At 40.5% G+C, this 10,000-nt stretch overlaps 1 protein-coding gene across 1 annotated transcript in view; it reads right to left on the bottom strand.

Annotated features, from left to right (window-relative positions):
* Positions 1-7,449: 7,449 nt before the first annotated feature.
* LOC118240629 (uncharacterized) overlaps positions 7,450-10,000 on the bottom strand; it is a 9,161-nt gene continuing 6,610 nt past the window's right edge. Inside the window, exon 8 of the mRNA XM_081704578.1 lies at positions 7,450-8,411. The gene's annotated coding sequence lies outside the window, so the exon portion shown is untranslated. The remainder of the gene's footprint in view (positions 8,412-10,000) is intronic.

Raw genomic sequence — 10,000 nt, 5'->3', positions numbered from 1 at the left:
ACATTTTTAAATCAGGTCCATGGCAATGGAAAAGCCTGAAGGCTACAGCTAGAAACAAGAGAATAAATGCTTAATGCTTAATGACTGAATGTGTGTGTGTGTGTGTGTGTGTGTGTGTGTGTGTGTGTGTGTGTGTGTGTGTGTGTGTGTGTGTGTGTGTGTGTGTGTGTGTGTGTGTGTTCCCATTAATTAAAACCTGTCGGGACTGTTATTACTAACGGATGAATGCTACGTCTTGGAGGATGCACTGCCTTCACTGGATCCCTTAAGAAACTTGAGATGGAATCAAAGCTGTGTGTGTGTGTGTGTGTGTGTGTGTGTGTGTGTGTGTGTGTGTGTGTTAAAAGAAAAAAAAAATTAGAACAAGTCACAAACATATAGCCCCCCACACACACACTCTCTCTCACACACACACACACACACACACACATTCACACACACACTTCTAAAAGTTTGTGTGTAGTGTCCTCTTCAGTAACTCTAATTAACTGAGCTGTACCATATGCTGCAGAACCAGTCGCCACCAGACCTGGTCCAGTCTGGGTCCTCCGGGGCCAACGGCACCACGGTGTGTTTCACACAGTGGTACTACTGATACCTGCACTCTGTTATCATGGGACATAGAACATTTGTTCCAGACAAATTGCAGGGATCTCAAGAAGCAACAGCAGCAAATAGTAAGGAAACAAAAGCAAATCGATATAATAATCAGAATATAATGGCAATAATAACAACAACAGCTAAATTTATGGCTAGGAGCAGTGCAAGCACCGAACACTGGGGGGCGCCATTCCCTCATATGTAATGACCCTCAGGGACTCATATGCCTATGGAAGAGTTCACAGAGTGAGTCTTCACAGTCATGGTGACATGGTCACTAAATAACATTCAGAAGAATCCAACTTTCCAAAAGCTGCAAGGTTAGAGTGTTAGTATATTGTGTTCAAGCCAAGTGTTTAAGGATGTAAACGGGACCTTTCCTGTTGGTACCAGCTCTGACAGTCCCGCAAAGAGCTTCCGAGTGCTCAGAGTAGATATCAGTGGAGGACATAATGACTTTAAGCATTGAGAGAGAGAGAGAGAGAGAGAGAGAGAGAGAGAGAGAGAGAGAGAGAGAGAGAGAGAGAGGGAGAGAGCCTCTCTCTTTCGTGTTCTTAGGCATACAGGTACATAGGCTTTTAAAGTGAAAGCTCTGTGTGTTATTCGAATGCTCCACTGGCCCCTTCTGTGATTTGGCATTGGCTGCTGTAGATTCTTACATGCCTTGAAGTGACTCAGATTAAAGTGACTTAGATGAAAGTGGAACTGAGTCAGTAGCAGCTAAAACATGGCCACTGTGGGCCCCAGACAGATTAGTGACAAAGATTAAAAACAAAGAGATGAGGAGAGGCTAACACACGGCACAGCACCTGTTCCTCGTATATGCTCTAGTGCTGTGCTGCTTGGGACTGGGTCTACCAAAGAGTCCGCACAGTCCACAGATTTGCTCTAACGCAGCTCCAAGCTTAACCACACAGTTACTGTCCTCAGTGCTTTGGTTCAGGAGTGCTGAAAGCTGAGCTGCAGGTCAAATGTGAACAGTCTCGGGGTTCCTGAGGACTGGCCAGGTGGAGCTGCTCTTTAAAGGGGAAGAGCTTATTACAACAAACAGACTGTATAAGGTACAGCTAATAGTGCCATGCCGAAACACATTCTATCTATCTGTGTGTGTGTGTGTGTGTGTGTGTGTGTGTGTGTGTGTGTGTGTGTGTGTGTGTGTGTGTGTGTGTGTGTATGTCTCTTTCTCTCTTGATTGAGGGCCAGACTGACAGCAGTACTGTAAATGTGTTTAACGGATTAGTGAAGAGTCATATAGTTCTAGACTTTAAGGTTTATTCTACTATGAATGATTTGACTAATTTTGAAAAGATTTGGGGTTACAGTGATGTTTTGTGCTCTGCGAAAGAGTGCTTTTTGGTTTTGGTGATTTTTTTAGTAAAATTTTCTTTTTTCTATTTTTGTAATTGTAAGATATGTTTGTTTGTTGTGTGTTTGTGGTTATCATGAAATCTCTCTCTCATACACACTTACGCACAGAAGCACAGGTATTAATATAAGCATGGTGTTCTCATGATACATTGCGAAACACACATTTGGCCTTTTTGGTATTTAAAGATTTTTTTGTCCATATTACACTACAGTGACATATTTAATAAGTAATACTTAGTAATAAACATCCAATGGACTGCTGTAATGAACATGTTTAATAAACATCCAATGGACTGCTGTAATAAACATTCACAGCTGTCTTTGTTGTCAGACTTCCTTCCTTGGTGATCATTATGACCAATCACAGCTCTCCCTGAAGAACAGGACATGTATAGAGCACTCGCGGTGCGTATTATTCATGAACACAGACCTGCTCGATGCAGGTCTCCAGTGGCTCTTACATTATTGCCGCAAGGTTTGATGTCATCATTATTATCACCATCATCATCATCATCATCATCGTTGTCTACTGAGGGAACAGGACAGCCCCTACAGCAGGATGGCTCTGAAATCTACCTCTGCTGACACTGCAAAAACCGTGTGCGTGTGTGTACATGCACATGCAGGTATTAGGGTGAGGGTCCGTATATTTTCCTATGCTGTGTGTCATTCCTCTCTGCCCAGTAATCCCTGCTGAGATAAGTGTTTGATGTATTACAGTGTTGGGAAGAACAGAGATGAACAGATCAGTTCATAGTGAAACTGATGCATCAGCACAATTAGTTAAAAGTTGGAAAACAAACTGAGCTCCACTCTCAGCCATCACACACACACACACACACACACACACACACACACTCTCACACACACACACACACACACACTCACACACACACACACACACACACACACACACACTCACACACACACACACACACACACACACACACACACACACACACACACACACACACTCTCACACACACACACACACACACACACACACTCACACACACACACACACACACACACACACTCACACACACACACACACACACACACACACACACACAATGGCTCTCACAAGAGTGTGTTACAGTCACAGTAAACCAGGCACTGTTATGACTTTCTCTTATAGGATAATAGTCTAAGAAGACACTTTTTGAGCAACTGTCAGCAAAAACAGAGAAGAGGACAAATTTTGAACAAAGTTTTAAAAAGATTAAGAGAGTAGAAAAGAAGTTATAAAGTAGAAGTAAAAAGTAAACAGAAAGAATGATTTACATACATGGTCATAATACCAGACACTGGTCAAGTCTCTCTGGTAAAGTTCAGGGAGTTCTAATCCACACTTCATGACAATCCTTCTAATATAACAATCAGCAGTTTTTATCAATCTGTGGGTGTGTGGTGAGGGTGTGTTAATCTGTGGGTATGTGGTGAGGGTGTGTTAATCTGTGGGTGTGTGGTGATAATGTATTAGTCTGCACAGTGACTGAATCTTACCTCTCTCAGGGATTCTTTACACTTAACTGTTCATATTATCTTAACTACTCCTATTAACTACTCATATTATCTTAACTACTCCTATTCACTATTCCTATCTTAACTTCTCATATTGTTGTGACAGCATCGTTCCTGCCCACTAGCCTTACCCCGCCCAGACTCACCTGAGTACTGATGAGCTACACCTGTCTCACATTCCAGTCACCCTTATAACATCCCAATTTCCCATCTCCAACTCGCGAAGTATTGTATCTCTATGTGCATACCGAGCATTTCTCTGTTCCTCCTGATTGCCCAGCGTTTGACCTCTGCTTTCTCCTCAGATTATGCCTCGTTCCTAGCGCCTTGGATTATTCACACCTACGGACGCGCAGTGGGAACGGTACCACGACACTCCTCGTTCGAACTTCCCCTGCGTTGACGAGAGCTGCTCACATCCGCCACAGACCCATTCCTATCAGTGTCAATAAACTTATACTATTGGATCCTTACTTACCTGTGTCTGGGAGTTCGTTACAATTATCTTAACTTCTCATATTAACTACTCATAGTATCTTAACTACTCATATTATCTTAGAAAGGGAGGAAATCCTGGCAGCGAACCTGGAACATAGAGACACTGCGGGTAACATCTATCCCCCACCAGAGCTGATCTTCAGATCAGGCTTTACTGCAGGTAATATCTATCCCCCACCAGAGCTGATCTTCAGATCAGGGTTTACTGCAGGTAACATCTATCCCCCACCAGAGCTGATCTTCAGATCAGGGTTTACTGCGGGTAACATCTATGCCCCACCAAAGCTGATCTTCAGATCAGGGTTTACTGCGGGTAACAGCTATCCCCCATGTGATTGCTAGCTATTCTCAACTCTTTATGGGTTTCCAAGATGGCTGCAGCTACTGTATTAATGATATTGTTCATGGCATTAATATCATTAGCACACATTATTTATTGGGAAACTGATAGGAAAGCAAATAATCCAAAGCAAAGAAAGTGAAAATGAACTGGATTTGGGGGATTGATCAGGATTTGGGGGATTGATCAGGATTTGCTCTGTGTTGGTTCAGTCGGTCAGAGTACTGCGAGAGGCCCGAAGGAGACCAATCAAGAAGAGACATGCGCACAGCTGTTATGTCTCAGAATGTGATGAGTTTATTCTCACACATGCAAGGTTATGCTGTCCTCGAGAAGCAATGTGGTTACAAAAAATAAACATAACTGACCCCTTATAAGATAGACTAAAGTTAAGCATAAACGATGCAGGGGAATCACACCCTCCATGGAACTGTCTACGGTCAGCAGAAGCATACCTGCTACAACTGTGAATACAACTACAACTGAGAAAACAGAAGCACACCTGCAAAAACCAGTCTTAACTTCCAGAGTGTTGGCAACGTTACACTGATCTAACAATAACATGCCACAGTCAGTCAGAGCAGTGATGGGAACCTTTGGCACCACTGCCTGCTGGTGTTTCTGGTAGGAAAAAATAGCAATTTTATCCATTCAAAATCATATCAACATCACAAAGTGGGCAACAAGTAATGTAATTTTCTGCACATCGTCCAACAAACGATCAGCAGACTCATAGGTGTTGCTCAGATTAAGGACAAAGGTCCAAAAGAATAAGACGGGTCTGAAGTACACTGATAGATTTAACAGCCTAAATGCTAAATGCTGGAAATGTAAACGTAACAGCCGTTAACTGTGTAATACCATCTGACACTACTGTGAAGCTGAAGCCAGAGCATCACAACCTTCCTCTGTAATACTGCAGTCAGACAGCCTGTATGTGCGTGCACACACACACACACACACACACACACACACACACACACATAAACAATTAAAAGTTACTCAGATATGATCCATGTCTACTGACTAAAGAAACATATAGCTCTGCATGGTCAACTAACAGACTAACAGAACAAATTAATAACCCCAACAAAGGGCAAGTATCATCAAACTACAGACCAATGACCTGACTGTCCGCAACATAGCAGCTCCAGTCACAAATACTACATACCAAACTGAATGAGCATATAAACAAGTACACAAGCACAACCCAGTAAGGGACAGAAACAATAACACAGGCTCAAAACACCAATTAACAGAGGGACTGCCAACACTGAAGAAGGAAGAATCCACTCTCCTGTAACTGGGCATACATGGAAAGTGGGGGGGGGGGGGTTCTGTTTGTTTGTTTTTTGAACGGTTGGTTAAGTTTGCTTTCTTGATGATATAAGACAGCACCCATATTAAGGACTTCACAAGTTTATTTCTGAAGTGTCTTTGGAGCATGTACTGAGAGACACACGTGTCAGGGCTCATTTAGAGGAACATATGGATATGAACTGGACAAATGGGAATAACCACAAAGAGTAGTGAAAGACAACAAAGGTCCCATTGGTCCTCTACATACAACAAGAAAAAAAATGAGAGAATGGGAACGGTTAGCACCACGGTTATCCCAGTGGTGAAAGGGGAACTTGGTTCTATGACCCCTAAGATGGAAGAGTGGCCCCCAAAGATCCCAGGAATAACAACACAGACATCCAGAAGAGTGCAGTCTGATAGAAGGGCCAAATTGAAGGCAAAAAACGCACGCACACACACACGCACGCACACACACACAAAACCTTAAGGATCTCCAAGGGTCTCTCTCAAATGATCCATCAAGTGATCAATCAAGTGAGTATGTGACTTGCATTCAGTTTGGAGGATAATCTCACCTTAGTGTCTCCTGTTTGCAGTTTGGATGCATCAGTCCAGCAGAGAGCAGCATAACTGCTGAATCCAGTAGTTTACTGTTATTTAAGTCCAGTTCTCTCAAACTTGAAGAGCTTGAGCTGAGTGCTGAGGACAGAATTTTCCAACTTTCATCTGAGAGACAGTCCTCTGAGAGCCATCGCAGTCTACCTTAAGAAATTCTAATACATCAGGACATTGAGATGACACACACACATGGAAAGGCAGGTTTTCAGTAACACAAACTACGAAACAGCAACTTCTGAACACTGAAACAGAGGAAGTTCCTGGTTCTTGCAAGGACACAGTCTAAATTTTATGACCTTCAACTCTCCTCTTCTGATGCCAGGAGTCATAAACTTACTAGCTGGAAAAGGGTGTGTAACTATTTCTAACCTTTGCAAGTTACTAATGTCTGTTAAAACCCTTTTGTTTCCAAAATGCTACTGGAGTTTAACCTTCCCTGAACAACAGAACTCTCTTTATGTACAGTAAAATGCTCGCAAAGACAATTTTTTTTGTTATCGAAATTCACTGAAATCCTCCTTGAGGATTTAACCTCCTTTTTTCCCATGGATCCAGTGTCCTGCATCAACTCTTCAATCAAGACCAAAGACCTTAATTCGGGTGGTCAACTTTAATGCCAGATTGACATCTGTGATCATAATACTAACTTGCTCATAGAATTCGGTTAAGGTACCCTGCTCCCATTCAGTAATTCCCTTGTTCTGCTTGGTGGTTTCAGTGGCTACATTGCTTCATCTTGTTTGTTAGTTTAATTGATTTTGTTATTTTATAGTTTAACTTAGTTGGTTCCATATACCTGAGTCATATCATCTTATTTCAATTTCTTGCATCATTTAATGCCTAATCAGCTTTGATATTAATGAGTCAGTAAACCTACCATTAAATATTTAAAGCTATTATCGGTGGTTGTCATGATTAATCCCTCCCAGCTTCCATGTTCCATGTTTTTCCGTCTTGTGTACCCTAGTTCCATTCCATAGTTTCGTCTTCTCCGACCATCCTTTAATTTTCCACACCTGTCCCTTGTTTCTAGTCTTGTTAAATTCATGTATTTAAACCATGTCTTGATCCCTGTGTGTTTGCAATTACAGTGGTATTTATAACTGGCGGTAAGATCTCAGACTACGCTGCACAACTGGTGACCTTTTTGAGTTGAGACTGAAATAATGAATCAATACAGCTGGGTTTGTTTGTTTGTTTGTTTTGTTTTTTTAATCAGATTGTTCCAACCAAACCTTCAGGGAAAATCCTGATTTGATGTAAAGGACTGTTTTTAATTTAAAAAAAACTATTAAAAAAAAACATGCCAAAACGTTATATTGAAGCCCATCCATTTAACTTCTGGACATAGAGAATACGAGCCAACATGTTGGTCAACCCTAAGTGTATTTATCTGTTGACTGTTTAAAGCAAATCTGCAGTGTGCTAGATAAATGTTTGATGATGATAACCTGCAAAGATAATCAATGACTCAATGAATCAAAATTCTGACAGGATATTTTATACGACTTGAGGACACTGACAAATGTTATGGTAAACGTTACTCAAAACAATTAGCTAACACTAGTTAAACTGCTGAATTAGATGATGGCTTCTCATTACAATAATTTTGATTGAAAATAATGACTTTGAGGTTGTTTACAATGGTAGTTGTATAGTGCCAGATAATGGTACTTGCATCGTGCACAGTATATACATGTATAAGGAGCTTTGAAATAGCTAGCTAGTTAATGTACAGGAGCCATTTCATCCTCTAGCTACTGTCAGCTAGGTAGATAGCGATAATTTAGTCAACAAAAACTTAATCCATCATCACGATACCACATTTTCAAAGATGAAAATGACTTTGTAAGCCTCAGAGTCTATTAATGGTATTGATTTTGTTTGTGGAAAAAAGCAACAAAGAAGCTCCACCAGACTGAGCTTTTTCTCCTTTATCAAATTCAGCTCCCTGAAAGGAAGTGGAAACATGAAGACAACGTCCTGATTCGCTGTTCCTTCACCCAGTCCAGAATGAACTTCTCCACTCCCTCTGTGATGTAGAGCTCCATGTAGATCTCACTCAGAAGGGTTAAGCTTCCATGGTCCAAGATTCCTTCCTTAATCTTTTGACATTTCTTCATTAAGATGGATTTGAGGATTTTAGACAGAGTGATCACATCTGATTAGCAGAAACAGAAGAAAAGATATTTTCAATATTTGGTATTATTCAAGATAAAGTCTGAATTATTTATTGTATTTATTTGTTATATTTGGAATCACCCCAGGCTTGGTTCAGTTAAAAAAAATCTGAACATTATTATTCATTAGCAACTGGAATAAGAGCTTCAGAAATCCATTATCATTCTACATATTATTAAGCAACATTTCACTGACATGCATCTTTACTCAATTCTGTCCTGTTGGTCATTTCAGAAGAAGAGCAGAGTGAACCCTTAACTGACAACCTGATGGTACCATGAACTACATTTATCTACATTTTAATTACACAGATCAAAGGGGGAATAAAGACAACATGCACTATTAAACTGTAAGAAGTTACATGTAACACCCCAGTACATGCATGGCAGTACTATATATTCTTTGTTAATTAAATGGATGAATGTCAGTAGTAGGTTCATGAAACACTGATGATTTGAAGATTACAAGATTTGAAGAGGCAAAATTCTTCAATCAGGTTTCCCTGAAATCTAGTGAACTGCAGTTGATATTCACCACTGAAATTTTCTGGTACTAAGAGTTTGTGTTCAACAAACACACACACAACAGGTGTGCAATATTGACAAAAAATATATTTCAAGATTTTCTGGGATTTTGTCAATACATTAAGTAAAGGATATTGTGTATCCTACAAAAATGTGTCTGTAAAGGTATTACAATCATGTGATAAAGCACACAAGTATACCCTCTAACCCTATCCCTAACCCTAACTCTAACCCTATCCATAACGCTAACTGTAACCCTAACCCTAACCCTAACCCTATCCCTAACTCTAACCCTATCCCTAACCCTAACCCTATCCCTAACTCTAACCCTATCCCTAACCCTAACTCTAACCCTATCCATAACTCTAACTCTTACCCTAGCCCTAATGCTAACTCTAACCCTAACCCTAACCCTAACTCTAACCCTATCCATAACCCTAACTCTAACCCTATCCACAACCCTAACTCTTACCCTAGTCCTAACGCTAAGTCTAACCCTAACCCTAACCCTCTTTGAATTCTGTGATTTTATGTATCATGATGTAATAAAAACAAAAAAAACTTATCTGGTCGTAAGCAGGTCGTAGATAACCAATTCCATCATGTCATTCTTTATTTAGCAAACATGAAGCCAAAATAAAGAAGCCATGTGTAAAAAACCAAGAACACCACAGCAGTACCTTGGAAGTAATCATTTCCTGTATGATTATCAGTCTCTCACATCGTTCTGGAGGAACTTTGGCCACAGTCGCTTCAGTTCATTGAGGTTTGTAAGGATTCATTTATGCTCAGGGATCTTAAGGCCCATCTGCAGCATTTCAGTTGGGCTGAGGTCTCCCAATATGCTCCAATATTGACTGACTAATTTAGTACTTATTGTAGGGTATTGTTTATGTTGTTTAACAAACTCTAGTACTTATTGTTTATTGCACTTATCATTGTTTAAGACAGACCTTATGTATTTTGTACTTCAAAGTATCAGCCGTGATCCCTGTATTTCTACAGTATTCTAATTCATTGGTATATTGGACTGTAACCTATGGTA

Source organism: Electrophorus electricus, chromosome 21 (genome assembly GCF_041902795.1).
Source record: "Electrophorus electricus isolate QZ-2024a chromosome 21, ASM4190279v1, whole genome shotgun sequence".
NCBI classification, from domain to species: Eukaryota; Metazoa; Chordata; class Actinopteri; order Gymnotiformes; family Gymnotidae; genus Electrophorus; species Electrophorus electricus.
This window is presented reverse-complemented; position numbering and strand designations above follow the sequence as displayed.